The sequence below is a fragment of the Ambystoma mexicanum genome, chromosome 1p (genome assembly GCF_040938575.1).
Source record: "Ambystoma mexicanum isolate Mex_15411 chromosome 1p, UKY_AmexF1_1, whole genome shotgun sequence".
Classification (NCBI taxonomy): Eukaryota; Metazoa; Chordata; class Amphibia; order Caudata; family Ambystomatidae; genus Ambystoma; species Ambystoma mexicanum.
Window position 1 is genome coordinate 131,645,461 of NC_090921.1, and position 19,221 is coordinate 131,664,681.

Below are 19,221 nucleotides of genomic sequence, written 5' to 3' on the forward strand. Positions count from 1 at the left end.
GCACTAGCTGGGTCTGTAGCTCAGTGGACTAATGCATCCACTACAGGGACCTGTGTTTGACCTCATGGTCACAGGTTCAAATCCCAGCAGGTGTACTCAACCTTTCATCCGAGGTCAATAAAATTAGTACCATTAACGTTGGGTAACAATAAACATCGGTTATTAGCGCCAAGATGCCCCTTCGGGGGTGAACATGCGCTTTACAAATACGCCGTTATCTTATGTTACCTGACACACAATACTGAAAGACCTCTATGCTTGTATCTTTCCCTGTTATTACAAGTCTACCAATCCCAGAAAGCCAGGCGAGAGTAGAGGGATGTGGCGAGCCACCAGCTTCAAGCCTGAGAGAGAAGCGCTGACGCCAGTCGACTTACCAGCAGCACTCACCAAACTCTACTCACAGCCGCTCCATGGAGGCAGCATGCCGGACGAGCACCGTGCTGGGAAACGAGAGACTCATTTCAATAGGGCGTATAAAAAGGGTGCGGGCCTAACATAGGGTTGTAAAGACTTTGCCTGTTGTAACCCAACCTGGGGACCAGATTGGCTTATTGAGTCAGGAACAAAAGAGAAGGGAAGTTTTAAGTCATATCAAACTTCAGCTTCTCCGTAAATTGAGTAGAACTAGGAATATATCCTGAGAATTGCCCGGAGCGGAACCACACCTTAATAGGATGAACATACCTGTCCTCAGCACTTAGCTGAGAAAGGCAAAGCAAAGATCCTGGTCTACAGTCTGCACTCCTTGAACAGACAGCAATCCTATTTCCCCGGTCAACTCTTGCAGCAATAGGGTGAGAATCCATGAGGTCTGTGGTGCAAAGATGGCAGAGGCTGCTTGTATCCAGAGCTGAGCTTGCTTTCACGGGGCAATACTGCTTCCTGGAGCAGGGAGAGTGAGTTCTGTGGCTGAGCATGGACATGCCGTATGCATGGAATGAACATTATGCATCTTGATAAGTATAGCGCCCCAAGGCTTTGGTGGCGGACTGGTAGTGTGGCGCGTGCCGGTTGTGAATGCAGTTCTTGGTGTCAGTGTTAGTGTTGTGATCGAGGAACATATGGATGTATAACAGTGTGCGGCACTTGCCACGGAATCTCTGGTCTACGTGGTCTCTAGTAGATGAGGCCTTGTCTCTGGCTTCATTGTGGTAGGCGTCGATAGGCACGGTTTGATAGACGTTGGCTTCTTTCATCTCCTTTCTCTTTTCCAGGAGTGGTGACTGTCCAATACAGCAATCTGGTACTTCCTGTCTGTCACATGGCCCTGTGCTAGAATACATGGGGCAGGTGATAAGGGAAGGATGTGATGGAACTCTCCTCACTTTCATGCTTGCAGCCAGACTCTTCTCAACTTGGTCTATGGTGCTTTGGTCTCTACAGCCTAGTCTGGATCCAGATCCAGAGCTGGGTTTCTGCCGTACGGTTTTCCCCCATTAAGGGCGTCTGCATCTAGAATGTTTTCTTTGTCTCTGGTTGCGCTATAGACAGAGCATGGTATCTTGCAAGTTGTCCATGCATGCGGATGTGAGAATGTTGGTCTGTAAGCTCCAAGGGGGTTTTGGGAGACCACCCTTGATAATCCTTAAGATCACTGATGTACACTCCACTCTTAATTTGATGTCAACTGATAGCCAACAAGAGGTTTAAGAGAGCACTAGCTTTCCCATCTGGTAGCATGGTTGAGCACTCAGGCTGCACTCTATAGAGTGCGGATTGCGGGCTCGTATTACAGAATGCCGCATAGATGCAATATCAATGATTGGCTCATGTTATAAGAAATCCGATATGGGAATGCGTTTTTCTAAATTGTGTAATTGATATACAACATCAATTATACTAAGCACTGACTGCTATGACACATTGGTGTCTAGATAATTGTATCGTTTTACCTCAGGGATTACAAGATTGTCCCAACAAACTCACAATGTTTCCATTCTGACAAAGATACAGAAGGAACAGGTGTCTGCTTTCGCACCCGTCAAAACATATGTTGACATAAACACAAGCCAATGGAATAGGATTGTTCTCATATGGTTTCATGTCTCTACCTCACATGTATTTACTGCGTAGGTATTTGCTGCACAGTCACTACATCAAAGCTCGTTCTCTCGCTCCCCGAAAGCTCGTTCCCTCGCTGCCCGGTCCCACTCCAACCTGCTTCCTAGAAAGGGGGTCCAGCCTTTACCCCAAACCCTCTTCCCTAAACTCCCACAAAGTGAAGATTCCACCCCTCCTTCACCACCCGCCTCCGCCAACTGCCACACCCACATAAACCTCTGCTGTCCCCTTGTTGCCTCAAACCCCGAAATGGCCCCTTGCTGCCCCCTCCCTGTATGCCTCCTGACATAACCACCCACACCCACTCCACACCTCTCCCTGCCGCATAGTTCTTTGCCGCGAGTGGAGTGCGGCGGGTTAAAGTCCTGTGTTGCACTTGCAGTCTACTTCTTAAAGAAATGTAGTGTTTACAGGTGAGAAATTGGTCATGAACAAGAGGGGGCTGCACTTTGACAAAAACTGTCCGGAGTGGCGTTCCGTGTAGACCCGAGGCCCAAATTTCCCTAAGTTGAGGAAGCTCTCTGCCCCTGACTGTCACGAATCTCCTGAACGGTGCGTCTGCGACACAGCGTTCATGAACTGGCACGAGTCTTGCACAGCGGTCAGAGGCAGAGAGCTTCCTCAACTATGCGGGCGCTCCACACATAGACACAGTGTTTCTATGCGTGCAGCTGAGCTGCAATATGCAATGACTTCACAGACTGCATCTGAAAGTCATCCTTTGCTCATCAGCCCAAATTCAAACAATGGGACTGCCCAAAGCTTTATATATATGTCTCATGCTTTGCACTCATTTTGCTGTCGGGGTGACTATTCTGACCAGGGATATGAGCACCATACCAAGTGTGCATTGCATGCTCAGAAGGAATGAACGTTTTAATAACTAGCACAGGCATGTTTGATCAATTGGAGGTCCTTCTTATGTTCCCAAAATGCACTGTGTTTATGCAAATCAGACAGCATCCTATATTCTGGGAACCCACACTTAGCTCGCCCCTGTCCCGCCCACACCACTGAAATCCGGCCCGCCTTAGTCCCGCCTACACCACTGCCCATCTAATCGTCCTGGTTGATTTAGCAACTGTCTTCATAACTATATATTCCTAGAACGAAGGGAAAAACCTTGTCTGGAAAAATCTGGCCTCTTTGCGAGCCTGAATGTATAAATCGTGCCCATTCCTCGAAACAGAATTACAGTTACCAATACTGGACACTGCAAAATTTCCACCTGGTTATGAGTTGGGGTTAGTCCACATTATGAAGTCCAATGGGAATTTAGTGGAAAATGGGGGAACTCCCTCTGCAAGTGGAAAACCCCCACGCCGCATATATTGGAGGCATTACCTCCTGTCGGGTTTGCAACTAACAATCAGGCGGACTGAGAACATAGGAGGTAATTGTCACATCCCGCTTTTCCAGTTACCGCCAGACTCGTAGCGAGGTCTTGGATTTCCCATTTCCATTGGGCACTGGCCTGACGCTGAAGGGTCACTCTCTCTGTCTCTTGTCTGGGGTGGGAAGGTACAGTCCATAGCTTCACACTCCCGCCCAAACTATATATTTTTATGATTTCTCAAGCAGGAAACATTTTATCACATTACTATGGCTTTCCTTAGAGTTTGGTGATATTACCACCAAACAGAATTATCCATGCCTCATGCGTTAAGCATGTGGTAACAAGATTTGTTTGCTAGGAGATGGAGGTTGTCAGTAACCCGTGCATTAACTGATGCAAGCATATCCCTTGATGTATTGCTCCTCAATCAAGCAGGGGCAAAACATTATTATTCCAATTTGATTGGATTCAGACACGAAACAAATGTTGAATCATCAAGATTTAGGCAACCAACCTTTTGGTCATAAGAAGTTTATTACGAAATATATTGGGGCAAAGGGTAAAGTTAACAGGCAATGCCCTTATTAAATCAATTTTATAACAGGAAAGGTATGGACAATTACCAACTGTATTCCAATTTAGGTGAAAACAACCAAGGTCTAGTCTATTTTCCAAAGTCAGGTAATCAACCTGTTCGTCGGAATAATACCACCGTGGTTGAGGGCACACTTAGTTGTCACAGAAGGAAGTACTGTGGGTTTTAACACCCAGAGGGGCAAGGCTGTGTGGGAGGACAGAGAAGGATAGAGTGGAATTCTGAATGTCCCTTCCTAGTCAGCTATTCTGTCCCTGTGTAGCGCTGCTGGACCGCCTACACAAAAAACAGGGGATAGAATAAGAAGAGAAACTAGCTTCTTCTAAATGTAATGCACCATTCAGCCTCGCAGCAAATGTGCCCTACAACCACTCTCTCCCACTATGTGTTTGCATGGGGAGAGACCAGATCTAAAAACAGTGTTATTGTGATGGGGAGCAACAACATCCTATGGGTTGTATACACGTTTATTTACCCAAGGATTGTTAGTCACAATTCATCCACTGTGATTTTTAAAACAAGGAATATCACCAGTTCAGGTTGGGATCACTCTGAGCCTGTGTTTAGACCAACATCAAAAAGACAACAATTACAACATTCTCCACTTCGCCTTCTTTTTGATCTTCCTAGTGGTCTAGCGAGTGGAGGATGGTAAAAAATTGCTCATATATAGAAAGTTAATTTGTTATCTATCTTATGTAGCAATTACTGTCTACCGGTTTCAGCGGCTCATGTTTATTAGGGTTGCTTTCTTCAGGACAGTCTTTTTCTATGTGTTTAACATCACTGGGGAAGAGAGATGAGTACTCTGCCCCATGTGTGTTTTCTGGTAAGGAAATTGGATAATAGATACTTTACCACCTCCATGCTATGGCAGGGCTGGACCAGACAGGTGACCTGTGTAAGAAACAAGAACATATTCACTAAACGAGTCTCCATAGGTTGTTCACTGCCAATAAATGGCTTTTAAGATCAGCAATTTTTTAGTGCCAATCCTGATCTAAAACACACTACGCGGGGCGTGGTATGGATTACCTCTTTCGCAAAATTGTTAGTAGGAGGATGGACATAAACCAGTTGAGACACCAAGGGAACCCCCGACTAACAAGGGCTAACAAGGGCTAGCTTGAGTATTTTGTGGCATGTTCTATTGCCCGGACCACTCTTTCATGAGTGTGCTAATGTACTATGCTGTCTATTGTTAACCTGGTCATATACATTGCCACTGACCTAGGTATGGGTCTCTTCGTGTGACTCGGATGTATTCACAGGCAGCCAACGCTTGGTCTCACCATGGATCAACTGTGTTGTCGTATTCCTGGATCAAAACAGACAGTACAAACTGTATTGAAATTCAGCTGTTTACAGTGGAGGGCTCTAGCTGTAGAGCGCTCCAAGATGCACTAAGTGCTAATCTTTGACCGTTTAGATTCGGATCACGTAGCTGACAGCACTACTAGCTGTTTGGCACGCTAGACGAGAAGTTTAGCCAACCTGAAATGTACTTGAAACAATATCCATCCCCGAAACATAGAACTGACTTTATGCGAGTGCGTTTCAATCTTTGGCCCACAAGAGAAATTTTGACCAGAAGGAAATTGATGGCAGATAATGACCCAGATTGTCGTTTCTGTGGGGTAGATAATGAAAAAGAAACCCTGCAACATTTACCTACAACTTGCTGGCAACTGACTGATCTTCGTAAACAATTTCTCAAAAATCCATTAATTATGCAGAGAGAGATGTCATCAGATCAATTGTGGAAAAGGATTTTCTCATGTCTATTACCAACTCTGGGGATAGGTTCCATCAATTACTTGTATGCATTAAAGTTGGAAGATTTGTGCTTAGATAATGACCCAGGCCATGATGATACTACAGTTGTATAATAGCATTTAGCATTTTTTGTGTTTTGTGTATTTTTTAAGATTTTACACTGTTACGAAGTCTCATGTGTGTGGATGACAAGTAGTTTTGGTTGGATTTTATTTTATTTCAAACTTTTTTATATGTTTATATTAATGTAAATTCTTTTGACGTTTTAAACAAATATTGTAAAAGTTGATTATATCAGCTATAACAATAATATATATTTTTTAAAAGTAACAGGAAGGATCAGCATCATTTGGAGTCATATGGACCCTTCATATTGGCCATTTTGGAGTCCCATAGGACCCACTGGGATTTTGTAATTACCGCCTGCTGTAATGGTTTTGTCACAAAGACATTTACCCCACACTAAAAACCAGGATGTGATACTGATTTTCAAGACAGAAAGTCTAAATTTGCTTGTGCACTTACCACCACATTTTTTTTACTGGACCCCCAAACTTTTAATGAGTCCCATAGATTTGGGGTGATTTCCTCTTTTCTGAGAATTCTACTGTCAAACCTTTTAAAGCAATTTGCCCCAAACCGCATCTCTCTTTATTGGTATCCGGTCATTGCATTGACAACCAAAGCATCGACAACCAAACCATCTAAAAAAAAGCATCTACAAAAAGTATCTAATGAATTGTTTTAGTTGGTAAAGGATTTCGTTTAATAAAAATGGGTTTTAAAGGTTAAAAAGGGAGGTTGGGGGAGATCCACATTAAAATAAAATGGAAAAAAAAATACATTAGATGCTTTTTTTTTAGATGGTATGGCATTAGATGCTTTTTTTTAGATGGTATGGCATTAGATGCTTTGACTGTCGATGGAATGACAATAAACCCTCTTTATTACTTTATGGTTATCAGCTAAAATAATGCAAGCATGAAAATAACACTGAAGAGAATCCCAACTGAGGCCACATTCAGGCCTCACCGTGGAGCAGGGAGTAGAGCGTGCTGAATGCTTGCTCCAAACCTAACCATGAGATGCACAGAGCCTCACAAACAAATCTCCCGACAGACACGTCTCGATTATTTCCTCAATGAGAAGAAACGCAGAGAGGTGGGTTTGCTGGGAGCTCCTTTCAAATCTCGCTCTCTGGCCAAACCTCAAAGAAGACACTGCCCAAATCATGCAGGCTGGGACTTCCTGCAGGGCCTTGGCCATCCTCCCAGTAGGAGGGAGGTGACGGTTTCCACCTGCCCTGTGGTGGACTACAACCACCAGGATATTCGTTATAAAATCGTGGCAGATTTTACCATGACGAAAAAAAAGAAGCCGATATTTTCGTCTAACGAACATTTCGAATACCCTTATACCCTCTACCCACCACCCCTTTAATAGGGTGAGCACACGTCCTGGTTTTCCCAGGACATTCCCGGAGTTTTTTTAATTTTATAAACCCCGTCCTGGGATTGGAAGGGTGGGTGGCTATGGTCCCGGTTTATGCTGGGACCCGATTTCGACGTCCCGATTTCATGCCTGGTGCCACTCTTCCTGCGTGTGAATGGGGGTGTGAAAAGCATTCACGCCTCCATTTTCTCCCCCTCCCCCTTTCCCTCCCGGGCCCCTCTTCTCCAATGAGAGGAGTGTGCCTGTGAGTACCTCCCCACCCTCCCGCAACAGTCCAGCGACATAGAAGTAGGACTGCCGTTTTATTTGTGTTTACTTTAGTCCTACTTCTATGTCTATGGCCTGTCCGGTATTTATGCATTTTTTAGTCATCCCCGCATCGGACTACTCCCTGCAGCGTCAGTTCCATCTCCTAATGATGGGTGGGAACTGACGCTGCAGGGTCCCTTCCTTTTTTTTTTCATCTTTATTGTCCCCCACAATCCCTGAACCTATAATGTCGAAGAAGGGGAGAGGGGACACCCAGACAACCCCCGTTCCCCTCGTTCGACATTATGGTTTTTCTTTTTTTTTGTCCAAGCCAAATTGTTTTTTTTCTTCTGTATGTTGGGGTATTTCGCAACCACCCAAGACCAATTTCCAGCCTCCATCTTTTCAGCAAGAGCCGGAATCTTGGAAACTTGAGGTAATGCACTTTGTGCTATTGGTTTGAGGTCAGAGGCGTTGCATCGACTAGGAGCGGCAGAGCCCCAGTGTGTGGACCTAGGTGTCAGGGGGAGCCAATCCCCCCAGTCTGAGCTTGGCTGGGGAGAGGAGGGTGTGTGGACCTAGGTGTCGGGGGAGCCAATCCCCAAGTCTGAGCTTGGCTGGGGAGTGGAGGGTGTGTGGACCTACGTGTGAGGGGGAGCCAATACCCCAGTCTGAGCTTGGCTGGGGAGAGGAGGGTGTGTGGACCTAGGTGTCGGGGGAGCCAATCCCCCAGTCTGAGCTTGGCTGGGCAGTGGAGGGTGTGTGGACCTACGTGTGAGGGGAGCCAATACCCCAGTCTGAGCTTGGCTGGGGGGAGGAGGGTGTGTGGACCTAGGTGTCGGGGGAGCCAATACCCCAGTCTGAGCTTGGCTGTGGAGAGGAGGATGTGTGGACCTAGGTGTCGGGGGAGCCAACCCCCCAGTCTGATCTTGGCTGGGGAGTGGAGAGTGTGTGGACCTACGTGTCAGGGGGAGCCAACCCCCCAGTCTGAGCTTGGCTGGGGAGTGGAGGTTGGCTGTGGAGAGGAGGGTGTGTGGACCTAGGTGTCAGGGGGAGCCAATCCCCCAGTCTGAGCTTGGCTGGGGAGAGGAGGGTGTGTGGACCTAGGTGTCAGAGGGAGCCCACCCCCCAGTCTGAGCTTGGCTGGGGAGAGGAGGGTGTGTGGACCTAGGTGTCAGGGGAGCCAACCCCCCAGTCTTAGCTTGGCTGGGGAGTGGAGGGTATGTGGACCTAGGTGTCAGGGTGGAGCCATTCCTTGATGTGCCACATGTTGGTGTAGCTTGTGCTCCATGAAACCCTCTCTTTGCCTGGGAGAACACAGCTGGTACAACTTCCACACCCCATCTTAATGAGCTAAAGAGCTGACAAGTCCTGTGATCTACGGAGAAAATGCTTATAAGGTCATGGCGTTGCATCCTGGAAGCCCCCTAGCCGCTAGCTCCTCGAGGAGCCAGGAGTGTGCGACCCCAGGCACTGTGAGAGGCAAGTTCATTTCTGCCTTCTCTCCACGAGCCCTCTCGGGACTTTTGTTTCACACTCTGTGGTGCCACCTTGCCTGGCCCATTCCCTTAGCTGAAGTCAGAAGCACCACCACCCACAAACTGGTCAGCGGTGATATCAGGAAAGCGTGACCTAATTAATAATACTTTCGTACGGTCTTTGGAGACACTTAGGGTGGCGCAAAACAGAGGTCATTAAATTGAAGGACCCACTGGCCATGTGAGCTCCAGGAGATTGGTAGTATGGACATCTGCGATGTGCACCCTCTCACCCGCTTCGCTGCATAAGGTACAGAAGGCTCATGGCCGACCCTTCTGTGCATTATTTCTCATGCCACCGAGCGGTGACTAGTGCTACTGGGAGGCATTCATTTCCATACAGGAACCATTGTTTCCTGTCTTGCCCACACTGCTGTTAGCAGCGCAGGTGTTCTCCTTACTGCTAATGGCAGCTTGGGCTGAATGGGGATTCAGGAGCAGGGAGAGGGCGTGAAGGGGTGTGGGTGAGGTAAGGAGGGGGCAGGGATGAAGGACAAAGCTCTTGGCGAGAGAGGAAAGTTGGGGAGGAGGCTAAACAGGCGACAGGGCTAAAGAGGGGATCACCCCTTGAAAAGAAGAGGTTGGCGGAGTGGCGGAGGGTTAAGAGGGAACCACCCCTTTGAGTGAAAGGTGCAAGGCAGGAGACCCACAGGAGCATGGATGAATCGCTGCAAGTTGCAGCATGGTGAGGACTTGTGCCATAACAGAGGCGTGGGAATTGGAGCAACGGTAAGACATGGAACCACAAGCACGGAGGAATCGCTGCATGTGACGGCCTGTTGAAGACTTACGCCGTAAGAGATGAGGGGGAATGGAACAACGGTAAGACAAGGAACCACAAGCACGGTGGAATCACTGCAAGTGGTGGCATGGTGAAGACTTGCGCCATAACAGAGGTGTGGGAATTGGAACAATGGTAAGACATGGAACCACAAGCACAGAGGAATCGCTGCACGTGACGGCCTGTTGAAGACTTACGCCATAAGAGATGAGCGGGAATGGAACAACGGTAAGACAAGGAACCACAAGCACGGTGCAATCGCTGCAAGTGGTGGCATGGTGAAGACTTGCGCCATAACAGAGGTGTGGGAATTGGAGCAACGGTAAGACATGGAACCACAAGCACGGTGGAATCACTGCAAGTGGCGGCATGGTGAAGACTTGCACCATAACAGAGGCGTGGGAATTGGAACAACGGTAAGACATGGAACCACAAGCACAGAGGAATCGCTGCAAGTGGCGGAATGGTGAAGAATTGTGCCGTAAGAGAGGAGCGGGAATTGGAGCAACGGTAAGACATGGAACCACAAGCATGGAGGAATCGCTGCACGTGGCGGCACGGTGAAGACTTGCACAGTAAGAGAGACGCAGGAATTGGAGAAACGGTAAGACATGGAACCACAAGCACGGATGAATCGCTGCAAGTTGCAGCATGATGAAGACTTGCGCCGTAAGAGAGGTGCTGGAATTGAAGCAACGGTAAGACATGGAACCACAAGCACGGATGAATCGCTGCAAGTGGCGGCATAGTGAAGGCTTGCGCAATAACAGAGGCGTGGGCATTGGAACAACGGTAAGACATGGAACCACAAGCACAGAGGAATCCCTGCAAGTGGCGGAATAGTGAAGACTTATGCCGTAAGAGAGGAGCGGGAATTGGAGCAATGGTAAGACATAGAACCACAAGCACAAAGGAATCATTGCAAATGGCGGCATGGTGAAGACTTGCACCGTAAGAGAGGAGCGGAAATTGGAGCAACGGTAAGACGAGTAACCACAAGCACGGAGGAATCGCTGCATGTGGTGGCACGGTGAAGACTTGCACAATAAGGGAGACGCAGGAATTGAAGAAACGGTTACACATGGAACCACAAGAACGGAGGAATTGCTGCACGTGGCGGCCTGGTGAAGACTTACGCCGTAAGAGATGAGCGGGAATTGGAACAACGGTAAGACAAGGAACCACAAGCATGGTGGAATCGCTGCAAGTGGTGGCATGGTGAAGACTTGCGCCATAACAGAGGTGTGGGAATTGGAGCACCGGTAAGACATGGAACCATAAGCAAGGTGGAATCACTGCAGGTGGCAGAATGGTGAAGAATTGTGCCGTAAGAGAGGAGTGGGAATTGGAGCAACGGTAAGACGAGCACGAAGGAATTGTTGCAAGTGGCGGCATGGTGAAAACTTACACCGTAAGAGAGGAGCGGGAATTGGAGAAACGGTAAGACATGGAACCACAAGCACGGATGAATCGCTGCAAGTTGCAGCATGATGAAGACTTGTGCCGTAAGAGAGGCACGGGAATTGAAGCAACGGTAAGAGGTGGAAACACAAGCACGGAGGAATCGCTGCACGTGGCGGCACGGTGAAGACTTGCACAGTAAGAGAGACGCAGGAATTGGAGAAACGGTAAGACATGGAACCACAAGCACGGATGAATCGCTGCAAGTTGCAGCATGATGAAGACTTGTGCCGTAAGAGAGGCGCGGGAATTGAAGCAACGGTAAGAGATGGAACCACAAGCACCGATGAATCGCTGCATCTGGCGGCATGGTGAAGACTTGCGCAATAACAGAGGCGTGGGAATTGGAGCAACGGTAGGACATGGAACCACAAGCACGGATGAATCACTGCAAGTTGCAGCATGATGAAGACTTGCGCCGTAAGAGAGGCGTGGGAATTGAAGCAACGGTAAGACATGGAACCACAAGAACGGATGAATATCTGCAAGTGGCAGCATGATGATGACTTGCTCCATAATAGAGGAGCGGGAACTGGAGCAGCGGTAAGACATGACACCACAAGAATGGATGAATCGCTGCAAGTGGCGGCATGGTGAAGACTTGTGCCATAACAGAGGCGTGGGAATTGGAGCAATGGTAAGACATGGAACCACGAGCATGTAGGACTGGCTGCAAGTGGTGGCGTGGTGAAGATTTCCGCCATAAGAGAGGTGTGGGAATTGGATCAACGGTAAGACATGGAACCACACAAACTTGGTTATAAAAAAAACATTACATGATATTTCAGAAATGTTATGAAATGTCATGAAACATTTCTGAAATTCTGCATGTTTGCCATGAGTTTACCTCCGCAATGGCATAATGGTGCAGGAACATGCAGATTTTTAACGATAATCATGGATGGACTATTGGCCAACTCTTATGAGAGCCAAGGAGTTCCAGGGAATAAGTTCCCTATCCCACCTGCATTGTCCTTTTCCGGTATTTTATTTAGTGGGTTTTTTATGTTACAAATCAATATTACTGAAAGCACTCATATTATGGGCAAGCTTATCTTATTACATCGTCTGTGTCCTCCACGTGGTCATATCGTACTTGACAGCCCATCTGTTCAATTCTTTGAGGTTAGCCAGACTGTTCGGCCTGCCAGCGGCGCTTCGAGTTTCCAGATCCGCTCCAGGCTCAGAGAGCACTGACACCCACAGATCGATACAGTCTTGCTCCGATTTTACGCCCCGTAAAGCTATTTCTAGAAGGCCCCATTCACCCGGCGGAGTCAAGTCCACGCTAGAAGCAGAAGCTCCACATTTCATCTGGCCACTTGGAAATCGAGAGGTCCCGCTCACTCAACCAGACCATCCACAGAAGACCCTGGCCCACCACAGCAGGTGTGGAGAAAAGTGGATCCCGGAGGTGTCTCAGGGGACGAAGCGTGCCCGGATATCCTTTTGGGCGGCACTGGGCCTGATGGGGCTCAGGCTGGGTTTCACCAGCTCCATCTTTCTATCCTCCACCATCACTGGTGGGTGGAGTGTCTCTGGTCGGTCGCTCTCGGCCAGCGCTTCGCATACTATCGAAAGTCTAGGAAAGAGTGATCATGCTGGACTATGCTCCTGAGATGGACAAAATGTTGCTGAGCTACCCTAGTTATTGGGGCAAATCCTAAGGGAAGACCGCAGCTCACTGCAGAATGCCCAGAAGTGGTGGCAGCCTTATGTGTTCATGTTGAATTTGACCTTTTCTTGTTCATCTCCTCACTTCCCAAGGACTGCAGTGGCTGGTGGGCACCTGGGCAGGCTGGTGGTGGAGTTCGCCGACCTCTCTAGATGATGGGAGTGGCCTACTGTGATAGTAGGTGGCAGGCGGCTTCCACAGAGATGTTGAGCAGTCGGAAGAGGTGCTGCATTCGTGGAGGGGGTGTGTGGTTGTGGCTGGATGGTCTTCGATCATGTGCACTTCCACAGGCAAAGTCTATGGACGAGATGGAGTGGGGCGCAATGCAGGAACACATACTCCATTTTCAGACAGTGCGGTTGAGGTGGTGTAGTTGTTGTTTGTGTCTTTTATTTTATTTTGCAGTTCGTTATGGATTGCAATGGCCTAAGAAGTTAGGTTCCCAAGTGAATACTGACGCACATTCAAGTCAGGAACCAATTTGTCCAGTTCATGGAGATGTCTCTGGCAGAGAGTTAAGTTCAGGAGGATAGATTTCAAACACTTATTAGAACATGTTATCCTTTTTAGGCAATCAAAAAGTGTGGAATGCAGGCTAACCTCCATTAGCCCCCTGGCGGGTTGTGCCAGCCAATCAGGTGGCTAGGAACACGGGCTTCAACTGTCAGTGAAAGCCTGTATTCCCTGCCACCTGACGGCTGGCTCCCCCCGCCGTCATCTTCCCCTCACCCGCCGTCTCCTTTTTTTTCTTTTTTTTCACCCCATGCTTACTTTATTTTTTGGCGCCGCTTATGCTCCTTCCCCTTGCCTCCCGCAGGCCGCCATGGAAAGGGAAGAGGGGCTCTGTACGGAGCGCTAACTTCGGTGGCGTGCACCTACCACACAATACAGCCCTCTGGTGTGGGCTCTAATTCTTCCAAGGGTCATATGATTGTGACGGAATAGCCCAGCTCTGCAGGAGTAAAGGGGTGATTCTTAACTTCTACTCATCCGTACACTACTACTAAACCATGAGTGATTCCAATCATAAAGGTGAAAAAGGCCCGCGATGCATAGTATACCTCCTTCTACTCTTAGGGTAGTGCAGGTCGACAGAATGCAATACTTTTCAGAAGGCTGTACGTCTATGGGTCGCGCACAAAAGTTTGCACCTGCGATTGCTGCACAAAAGGCTGCAATTCCACGGGTGCGACCTGCTGTGCGCAACCCTCCATGATTCATGTAGGGGGTCCCCCCAAAAACCTCCAGCTACTATGTGGCATTCGGCGTCCTCCGCCCCACTTACCTGATGTGCGCTCTGGCCTCCATCTGCCAGCCTCCCACCCCTGCTTGCAGTCTGTGTGCCGCGGCACCGGAAGCCGGTCACAGAAGGTCGCGCACAAAAGCACGCCTTACTGTGCCCCGGGCTTCCGGCGCGGTGGCACACAGACTGCAAGCGCCTCAGGAGGGCTGTGAGGCAGCATTGAAGCATTCAAACACCAATCATACAGTAATACTTAAAGAAAAAAAGGCGCAATAAAGGTTCTATAAAAGTGGGAGTCTTAAACTAGAAATACTCATAACTCACCCCTATGATGGAAGACACAGAGTAGGCCGACATTTGGATAAAAGGGGTGTCCTGTTGCTGAAGAGAGGGACAGGCAATAGTCCCTGCAGCAATGTTCACATTCTAAGTACATGTCTTTTAGAATGACAGAGTAGGGACTTACATGTCACTAGTGCCCTTAAAACCAGGCCAGTGGGAGAGCACCAATCCAGTCTTGCTATTTGGGGTCGAGAGCGTCAATCTGGGAGGCTGGAAGCGTTAAGAGGCAGCAAGCGATATTGCATTGGCTTGGTGAGCTGGTTGGCAGTTCCACATGCAGCGACGGCACTCAGCACGAAGAAGCTTGGGACCGGCAGGTGATGTCCAGTTCAGCGTAGCTCAGAAGCAGCTTGAGGTGAGCACTAGAGCCCTGAGCTGCTTCTTTGTCCTGGGTTGCTTTGCGATCCCGTCCAGCGTCTCGAAGGACAAGGTGCGTCTTTCCTCTGCCCTTCACTGCCAGAAAGGATGCCAAAGAGTACTAGCAGGGATGCCTCTGGCAGTGGACAGAGTCATGGGTACCAGCGCCTCAGCAAGCGGGAAGGTTGTGTTCCAGCAGCAAACGTCCTATGACGCGGGGGAGGGTAGGGCCTTGCCCCCTTCCGTGCAGATCCTTATCTTCACCTCAATGTCTGAGGGCTTGAGCCGACTGGTACCCCATTAAGTCTCCACTACAATCCCCCTTCTTCTGATTTACAAAGATGATTTGACTGAGGGTGAGGGTTTCTTCCCCATATATAGTTAATTCACTGTGGTGTATTGGTCCATTTTAAGCCTTCTCCAAGGGTCCAATCCTGGATGCTGTGATCAGTGTATTTTCCTGGTTATGTCACTCCCAGAGTGCTTTGTCGGCAAGAAGTGGGGAAAGGGCACAGGAAGCGTGAGCGTTGCCTAAGAAATCCCCATGTGGCAGAACCCCTCTCTTGCCTGTAACCTCTCCCCTGGGCTACTGTCACTCCTCCATCTCCCCTGTCTGCCTTACATCGAAGAGACTTGAGTAATGACCCCCCTGGTGTGACCTCTCCATGGTCCTGTCAGGGCTCATCTTTAAAGCACTGGTTTTCAGCTCCTCCTCTGAGGGTATATGTATATCCTGTCTTCTTCTGGGGGTGACAAGCCTTTCCCAAGAGAACAAAGGGGAGCTTCTAGGGCTGGACCCAAATAAATTGTTTTGGGTGAAACTCATCCCCAGGATAAGGCTACACAAACTCTGACAGCTGAATGGTTCACTAGAAACCAGGCCGACGTACAAATAACAGCAAAAGGTTTTTGGCAATATAATTGTATATTCCCATATACCACCATATCAAAGCAGGTTTGGTGTATTTTCATGTATTAATCTGCCACCAGGCCATGGATGTGCAAACTGATTTATTACTTGTTTCAAGAATTCCCCTGGCTGTCAGAACTGGGTTCAAAAGGTTGTTTGCAGGAATGCACATGTTACTCTATAACCCGCATGTTGACAAGTACTTAAGAACATGAGTACTTAAGTGTCAGAAGCATGCACCCGACACTACAACGCTAATTTGCTTCCAGCCCCCACCTGGATGCTGAAAGTGCAATTCAGGCACATCAGGCTTTACGGTGTCTGTAAGGCTGCAATATAAAAACACAGTAAGGGTTATTGCCACCCTCATTGTTGCGCATTGCTAGTCGGCGAGCCGCCATGATTGGGCTGCCAATGATCCTACTCGGCACAGAGGTTAGGCAAACTCTCACCTAGAGCAGGCTTCAGGTGCTTTGGCTTGCTATCAAGGTGGGGCTTGTTGGGTGATCTTCTGAAATGATGCCTTCCCCACTGCACAGGCACAGTTTGATCTCGGGCCCCTCTGATCGTGGGCCCAGGTCCCCTCCCCCACCAGTTACACACCTGCACTTCCTTCTGAGCAACCCCTGCACTTGCGGGCTGTTTCTGTATCCCTACTGTCCCCTACCAGCTCTTGACACTTGATGTCTGCACTTACCCCTGCACTTGCCACAAGCTGGCTGCACTTTTTACCCATTACCTATTGGTTTATTTATACTTTTTCACTGTTGATCCTATGTATTGCACTGCCCCTGCCTCGCCCCTCCCCCGCACTTATCCATTTCCCCCTCCCCTGCACTTGCACGATCTCAATGTCACCTGGCCTACTAAGATTGTTGTCTTTGTCTCCCCTCTGTTCGCCCTCCCTTGCCGCATCACGCCTTGAAACAATTGTGTATAGGCGCGTTATAAATGCTATATCACATCATATCATGGCAACATGAGGAGCGGGAGCCTTCTGCCAACGATGGCATCTATTCCCTATATATCCTTCAAACAGCCTTCCTCAATCCCACCAAGGATAGTGGCTGACGTACCTCTATCTGCCTGTGCTTCTGCCCGCAGATTGGAAGTGCCAGGGAAGTGCCCACTGTATGAAGAGTACCCACCTATCTGTTTGGCTGCAGACAATCCCTGGGATTGTGCCCTGGCTATAAATCCTACCTTTGAAAGTCGGACTATCCTGCCTGGGGGCACCACTATAACTCCAGCCATCAGCGAGAAGGACCTAGATGCCCTCCCTTGCCGCTTTGAGTGCCTAGTGTAGCAGCATTAGAATTGTCCTGCCTATTTGCACAATGGTGTGCCAGTTTGGCCACACTGGCAGCACCTAAATGTGTCATAGCGATGAGGATATGCTAAAAGGGCCAGTGCGTAGGCACCTCTGTTGGTTAGATTACTCCTTGTTGTACATAAATCAGGGTTGCGGCACTCCCCAAAACTGCACAGCCCCACCACATAGAGTGGGAGGCATTGTGCACAAAGATCAAATCCCTGCAACCCCCCCCCCCACACACTCACTTCACAGTATGCCCAGGCCCAAATCCACACCTCCAGAAAAATCTTGAGTTTCTGTTGCTGATCCCCTTTTCAGAGGTTTAGCGTCTCGAGTTCTGCACTTGGTGTCCTTGAAGCGTGCACGGAACGTAATGATTGGTCATATGGTCATCTCCGCTCACGCACCGCTCGAGACACCTTAAGATCTGAAAGGGGAGGTATTACAGCAAAACAGTGAAAAATGAAACCTCAAAACAAGAGGTTGGGATGTTGGCCTCAAACTAAAGATCCTAAGAATCCAGCTCCGGACATTATGCTGCCGACATTGTTGGATGGTGGGATAACAGAGGCTTTGCTGGGGGGGATAAAAGGAGGGCTATAGCACCGGGTCTTTTGGTTGTAGCCCCAGATAGAAGCTCAGGAGCTCCAATCAGAAGGCTAGCTAGCCCCGAGTCCTGACAGCCCGACATTAGCGTAGCCCCAGATCTTTTCCAGACCTAGCAACACCCCTGTGGGTACATCTAGAATGGCGGGAAGCAGATACAACAAGATGAAGCAGTGTGAAGGACTGGCAGCAATGCCAACCGGAGACAGTTCAACTAATGTACAGAAGTTAATGAATGACAGGACCCACAGGCCACGGCAGCCATTTTGATTGATCACAGTTTGGCTATCTAGGAGAAGGAAAACATACCATTTCCAAATAAGAGCAATGCCGAAAGAATAGATAAACACATATTAAATAGACTATGTGGCAAATAGGCAAACTAATTGAGACTACAAAAGGTGAAAACTTGCTGATGAGAACAGAACATATGTCATGTCAGATAGGGCGGAAATAAACAACGCTCCTCACGCCTACTGCCAACAGCAGAGCCTTGTCTGTGTCCCCTCCTGGACTCCATGAGGTTTTCTGATAGATTTACTCTTCAATGATCTTCCGCCGCGATCCTTACTTACTGTCTGTATGGAAGATTGCTTTGACCGCATCGCTCAAGCATATAGCCGCTGCCTTGAGGAGAGTTCAATGTGTTTAGCTGAATTCTCTGCAGATTTTTAGATTACCACTTCGCATAATTCCAGGTCCCATTTCATAATGGAAGCACAACATTACATTCTTTTTGGATACTTCTCCAGGGTACCATTTCGAAGGCTTTTCCACATAAGTTATGGCGTCATTCAGGCTGTCCGGAGTTTAGGATTGCATCTTACTTTTTGCGATATGCAGCGTGTGGGTTTTTCGTCTCAAGGATCCTTATTACGAGTATGGCGATGCGGGAAAAAACAGCAGCAATGCAGCGGTAAGGGTAAATCCATTTCACAGTATTTTGGCTGATTCACCACTAAGATACCACCAAACTTGAAATGAGACCCAAGATCTTCTCTCGCGACGATGTTTCTTGACCAATATTCCCAATTGGAGATCGACATCAAGAACATGTTTGGACCTTCAAGGGAACACTTCTCAGGATTATTTCTGGCCTTATCAGAGGACCTGTTAAAGAGGAGTGTGGCAGCAGACTCTCAGACGTTTTTTTCCCACAATGCATTGATTTTCAATGAATAAATGTGGCCTACCGCCTGTCTTGCCCCTAATAACAGTCAGGGTGGTCTGCTTCTGATGTGTTCCCGAATCTCCTTCCTGTTCCCTGATTGTAGAGGTTCCTCACTTTTCGGGGAGTCTTCTAAGACCCCCTTCAACACCCTCAGTCCATGAAAATATTCCCAGGTATACTGTTTTCCAGTTTCCTCCTTCTCCTGATCCTATTGTGTTCCCAGTTTGGGGTTCTTTTCTCCTCATCGTCTCTGGGGGATTGTCAAGAAATTATAGTTGGGGTACGCCTGGGTCATCACTGGGGCAGACTGCGGGGCTTTGCACTGGTGCCGTGGTTAGGCGCAATCCCTT

General features: G+C 48.4%; 1 protein-coding gene across 2 annotated transcripts in view; it reads left to right on the plus strand.

Moving 5' to 3' along the window:
• NYAP1 (neuronal tyrosine phosphorylated phosphoinositide-3-kinase adaptor 1) overlaps positions 1-19,221 on the plus strand; it is a 664,093-nt gene that overhangs the window by 111,601 nt on the left and 533,271 nt on the right. The window lies entirely within an intron of this gene.